The sequence below is a fragment of the Eschscholzia californica genome, unplaced genomic scaffold (assembly GCF_041429995.1).
Source record: "Eschscholzia californica isolate CP2 unplaced genomic scaffold, dmEscCali1.0.p SCAF_4, whole genome shotgun sequence".
Taxonomy (NCBI): Eukaryota; Viridiplantae; Streptophyta; class Magnoliopsida; order Ranunculales; family Papaveraceae; genus Eschscholzia; species Eschscholzia californica.
Window position 1 is genome coordinate 7,671,335 of NW_028238461.1, and position 6,408 is coordinate 7,677,742.

Genomic DNA, 6,408 nt, shown 5'->3' on the forward strand with positions numbered 1-6,408 from the left:
GGTCGAGAGTTTGAGTCTCCCAATGCTTCTGTTTTTCGAGTAATTTTATGTTCTTGCTTACATCCAATCTAAACCCTTAGATTCTAGGGCTAATATTGAAAGATTATTAGAACGTTTTAATGAACTAGTCCATATTTTCTATGCTAGGCAGGTCTAGGTCTGATTCCTGGTTCCGCCCTTGATATGGACACATGTAAAATAATATGAACACAATATTAATATTCATAGAATAGGGTGAAATATTGGCAAACAACTGTTCTTCGTAGTTCGTAAGACATTATAAACAAAAAAGTTCAATGCATAAGAGAGACGAGTTTTCTCATTTAGAGAGAAGGTTATGGGAGGCATGAGAGACGACAATTTAAGAGATACAACACAATGAGGGAAAAAGAAGAACACAATGATTTAACTTTCTGATTTACACACCTGTGAAAAATACTTGAAAATAGACTTCGATTCATTGGAGAAGAAGAGGCAGACGACCAATGAAGAGAAGAGAATATAAAGATGCTTTAAAAAGACAAAGAGGAAAACGTTCCTCTACAATTAGAAAGGTTTAGCTTCCCATTTTAATTTGTCTAAGTTCTCTAGATAGGCGGGGTATTCGGGAAAAAAAAGTTAGAGCATTACTAAAATTTCACCAAGTCACAACTTTGTGGACTCTTTCCGTATAATCGTAACCTATTTCCGACCCCTAGTAGATTTATGACCAATCACAATACACAATTTTTCGTCTCTCTTCACTGTGTTTAGTTTTGTTTATGGTATAATTCTATCAATGAAATGAAAAATAAAACAAAGTGGAAACAACAGTAGGGAAAAGAAAATATATGGAGCAACATAAGATAAGGGTGAGAAGCAAGTGGATCTAGGAATAGATGGACTTTCAGACCCCTTAAGGCCCAAGATGTCTTAATATGACATCATCCAAATTCATAATATATTGCACATTATATATCATGATGTATCAATTGTAGGGATTTACACCCTTCTACTAGTGTTTATAGCGGAAATATGACATCTAATGTCTACACTAGTATTCCAGGATCACATGCAAAACTAGTAATTAATCTAATGGAGATAGTAGATTACCTTAATCGCTTTTCCCTCGAACTAGTTGAATTGATTGAAGAAGACCAAGAGCTTCAAGTGTAGCTCCTCTACTTGGGATACGAGCAATCAATTTGATCTCCCACCTTGTTGTATAGCTAGCACACCAAAGGTGGTTGGAAAAGAAGAACACCTTCTTCTTTGACTAGATTGATAGTTAATGGGAATTAGCTCACTTTCTCCTCTCTACTTGATGTGGTAGAGTAAGAAAGCTTAGAGAGAAATTCCACACCTTATTCTCTGCCCTAAGAGTGTTTATATAGAACCCTAATAAGAATCCACCTCCTTTTAGGTTTCCTAAAACACCCTGTAGAATAAGATTTAAGGAAATAGTCGAAAATAGCAACTATTGGTATTTTCTCAATTCCCTAAGGAGGAGGTGTCCAAACACCACGAAAATTGGCAGATATAATTTTTATTATATCAGAAACTAACCCTCCAAAATTCAGCCCAATCCGAGTCCTAGAAGTACCCGAACCGGTCTAGGCCCAAAAACCCTGTTTTTGGCCTTTTTGTACTATCTTTGCCTAATTCCTTTTTAGGCCTATGAGATATGTTTATGGGACACTCCCATGATTATATCTCACTCCCACTAGTCATATCCTAGATCAATTTGTCACTCTTATGTGTAACCCGTTGTAGGATCCGATCGAAGTTAGCCGCGAATTACTTCGTAATTCGACGATCGTAGTTGGTCTCTAGCTACAACTCTACGATCCCTAAATCAATCGGACTTGATGATCTTCCACATCAATTGTCCTATCCGACAATTTGTTCGCATTGTCACCTTGGTCGAAGGACATCTCCTTCAACTCCTTCAGACTCCCACTTGGACTTAGAACAAGTGCAATGCCTCGATTCCCGTGTCAATTTAGTATCCCATCTGATACGTCACATCATTCAGACTTTCTTGATATCCGAGTACAACTGTAAAAGACAAACGATTAACTTTTAATCCGTTTGAGCGCGGCCACGCATTTTCAGTTGTTACTCATCAAGTGGCCTTGAGACACTTTGTACCTAATGTGATTAGGGTGACACAATCCATTCTTGCGCTCCCACTTAACTTCATGTCTATCCTGTCCTTCCCAGTATCCGTCTTTATAACCTCCTTTTACGGCGCGGCGTTTAACGGAACCAAAGTCGGGCATTCCTTACATAAGATGAGTGGAGCACTCATGTTTTGAGGAATCTCTCCAATTGTCTTTATTAGAAGTATTGACGTTCATCACGAATGATGTACTTCTCATTTGAGGGTTATCCAGTGTATAAACCTTTTACACACCCACGTAGTCGAATAGAATATACTATTCATATAGCCCATGAAACTGCGCTATCCCATCGACTCCTGTGCTAGTCTTCGTGAGTCATTGTTGTCCATGCAATGATCTGGACCAGGGATTTTGATAATAATTATTCCAAGTTCACTTAATAGGGTTTCATTCATCAGATCACGTATCTGACAAACCTATTCGGAACGTTTTATTATCGATGGACTGTCGTTTAAACACTAAACCAAGTTTAGACGACTGGTGAAATAATTCTTATTATTTCTGATAACGAGAGTTGTAAATCTGAGCCTCTTCCGCAAAACTCCTTTTACCCACTCAGTTTTACTTGTCGAGGTTTAAAATTATACCTCATGCCTTAGACTGTGTATGAATCTCATACTATGTCTAAGGTGACAGTTTAGTTTGACTACCGTGGTAGTCGGTTTTAAACTTTGCTTATTATCAATTAATTTGAAGATTACTATCTTCAACCTTGATAATATCTAGTAATCTTTACTAGAGTTAAGGCCTTTAATTCTTTGTGTAGTATTTGCAACAGTTCCCGGCTTAAAACACTTTTAGCCTACTTTCCTTCCATGTATGGAAGTTTGCTACGATGACATGTTCAACTTTGTACTACTTCATCCTTTAGCCTTCTAGGATGTACTAAGTAGTGTTTCGGTTTTCCAATCCGAATTCGGATGTTTAAATGCTAATCATGTCCAACATGATTGACTTTATGTTTTCGAACATAAATGTCCCTCTCATGCGTGCTAGCTCATCGGTGTCTTTTAGACTCCGAGTTTTGCAACGCCCTCTGTCATGAGTTTTTGGGTCGAAATTCTTTTAGACTTTCCGAGTCTTAGATTTTCTGTTTCGGATCTCAAGCATCTCAGCGTACTGAGTCTCTCTAATCCTATCATCCTTTTGATCTATGCTTATAGATCTTCAGATGCCCAAAATGACATTTTATCCTTTTGTGTGTGGTCCTTTATTGAGTCAGTTCGTTACTGTTATACAACACCTTATGTCGTACTCAATCTTTTGTATGTACTCTGCATACGGACCCGGAAGGTTTGTTTACTCCCACTTACCTTCTTGAAACTCGTGATTCAAGATTTTCTTCATTCTCCAGGAATCAAATTTCTCTGATTGCCTTTTGAATCGAAGATTCTAACTCTTGCGTGCTTTTAATCCGTCGATAGATTTCTGAAGCATGCTTGTGGACATAACTTGATTGGAAGAATCTTTATTCTTCTTGTCTCGTTTCGGGAAACACGAATGTTTCCATCCTTCTCAGTTTTCTATTTTGGAAAACCAATTTAGGTCTTTTGTTGACTTAAATTATCAAGCTTCATGTCTTGACGAGATATGGATTCCACGATGATTTTGGCTTCTAGCCAAAATCTAGAGTCAGTTTCCGTTTCTGCGCAGGTCTTTTATCTCTTCAGAAATAACCTTTATTTTCTGTGTCTTTGAGATTTGACCTTTTAGGGCTTTTGAACAACAATTTGGAATTTTCTCAACTACTTTGAGATGTTCCTTTAGAGACACTTTCACTTGTTTTGAGAGTTCTCCGGCGAATGACATTCGCTTTTGTGCGGTGGGTTTATAAGATCATATCTTTAACCTTTCATTTTCCAAGGAGCCGCAGTTTGTTGCTCTTGGTCGAATTTAATCGACTTGTACAAGTTTCATGATTGTTCTTCATGACCCTCCATGATTTTTCTCATGATCGAATTAAATCGACTTGTACTTTTCTCCCACTTATTCTTTTAATAATTAGTGTTTTCTCCCAGACTACTAGGTGTGCTAATTATTAGAAGAATACTATCATGAGCAACAAACACTTTGTTCTCTTGATTGGTTGTGGAAGAAGCCCAAATTTCTTTTAAAAGAAATTGCGTCAGATATTAGCTAGTTTTGTAATGCTTTTACAAGCTTAGCTGTTAGACGGAATTTTGGTAGTTTTGTGAGAAGCTATGTCTAGACTAAATGGATTTTGGAGGATAGAGTTTGATTCGTGTTCTTCATCTTAATCCTTTTGGACACTCCAAATATGGATAGGTTAGAAGTACGTTTGAAGATCAATCTCTGTTTTTGACTCAAGGCTTTCTTTCTTGTCAGTTTGATTCATGTTTTGGTTATAGTGGACTTGTTGTCCTCATCCCTTTCCGATTGGGATGAACCTATCTTATAGGTTTTTGACCAATTTTAGAATCTTTTGGTATAGTTTGTTAAATTTAGCACTTATTAACATCTCAATTTAGAAATAAAGTTCTTTATTGATTCTCCATAATACTTAGTACAGAGATGATGTTAAAAAACTAGAAAATGATTAATCTAGAATAGTGCCTAAAGTAGACTTCGATCCCTTTCAGCATCCTTAGCAGTCGAGGCTTCTGCTCCCTCTTGGATCTTGTCTTCCTTAGCCAAATACTCAGTTCCCATCTGCGCCTGTACATTCACAATGAAAGGGCAATTTTAGGTATCATATACCAAGGTTTGGGAATTTTCAGTATTTGATAAGTTAACTGTTTATACCTGAATTGGAAGCCACTGTTCCATTCTTTTTGTCCTCCAAGAACTTAGGGCAGTTTCTTTTCCAGTGGCCCTTGCCATCACAGTAGAAACATTTGGTGTCAGGAGGAGGACCTTTGTCTTTAGGTTTGGCAACTCGTTTGCTTTTACCTTTTGACGTGGTTTTCTTCTTCTGTTTTCCACCTTTCTTGAACCCTTTGTCCTTTTGTACCATAAGAACGTCCTTCTTAGTTTCCACTATAGTGACGTCCTTTTCGGCTGTTAGAAGCATAGAATGAAGTTCCTCCAACGTTTTATCCCTTCCATTCATGTTGTAGTTCATCTTAAACTGATTAAAACCACTATGGAGGGAGTGAAGGATAGTGTCGGTAGCTGTCTGTTGGCTATAAGGGAAACCTAGTTTAGCCAGTTTGCCTATGAGCCTGATCATTTGACGAACATGAGGCCCAACTGGTTTTCCCTTTTCAAGGCGCATGTCCATAATCGCTTTAGAGGTTTCAAACCTCTCCAATCTCGACTGTTTCTGGAACATTTCCCGAAGTTGTCGCATCATGGAGTAAGCATCCATGTCTATGAACTGCTCTTGCAGAGTCGGTTCTATGGTTGCTAGCATTAAGCAAGTTACGGGCTCTGCCTTTTTCCGCACACTCCTTTCTTCATCTATCTCTTCTTTAGTCGAATTATCATCCAATACAGGAATTGGTGTTTCTAGTACATGTTGCTTTCCTTCCATCCTTAGAACTATTCCTAGGTTCCTTTCCCAGTCAAGGAAGTTGTGCTCATTCAGCTTCTCCTTGTCGAGAAGTGAGCGGAAGTTGAAAATATCTTTTGTCATCTTTGAACTACATAAAAGAAATGGCAAAGTTTTAAAACTCGTTATCGTTTTTGAAAAACATTAGTTTTCCCACATTATTCAATATAAAATCGTCCCCGATTGAATAAGTGATTCCAAGACCCCAGTTCTTCGAAGTAAAGCGGACGAAGGCCCTACCCTTTGACTCCGTCGTTCCGGGTGAGCGAACTACTTCACTGATCATACCTTATGACTTTTGGTTGATAGATTTCATTAATGAATGACTAATCTATCCTTTTGCCTCGAGTATCCAAGACTCTCTTGATGATCTCGTTGAGTAGAACCATTTAGACGTGTAGGCCTCTTCTATAGGCCTACCCGCATTGTCCCAAGGTAGAGGAGGTACTCTGCGAAGGCCGACCCACCTTCCTCGAACAAGGGCGCAACGAGTGTCTTAATCTGGATAGGCGATTACTCAAGATTACTTTTGGGGACTTTTACGCTAGTCTGGCGTTTGTTATAGTGAACTATTTAGCCTAACTAACATCCACGACATAAAGCGTAAATAAGTAAGTAAATGCGCGCGAGAAAGTAAATCAAGCAGACATGGATCCTAGTATGGCCCCTAACCTAGAAGATCTAATCACCCTTGGTTTTCTTCTTGTTTCGCCTTTTGGTTCGTCTTAGATCGCC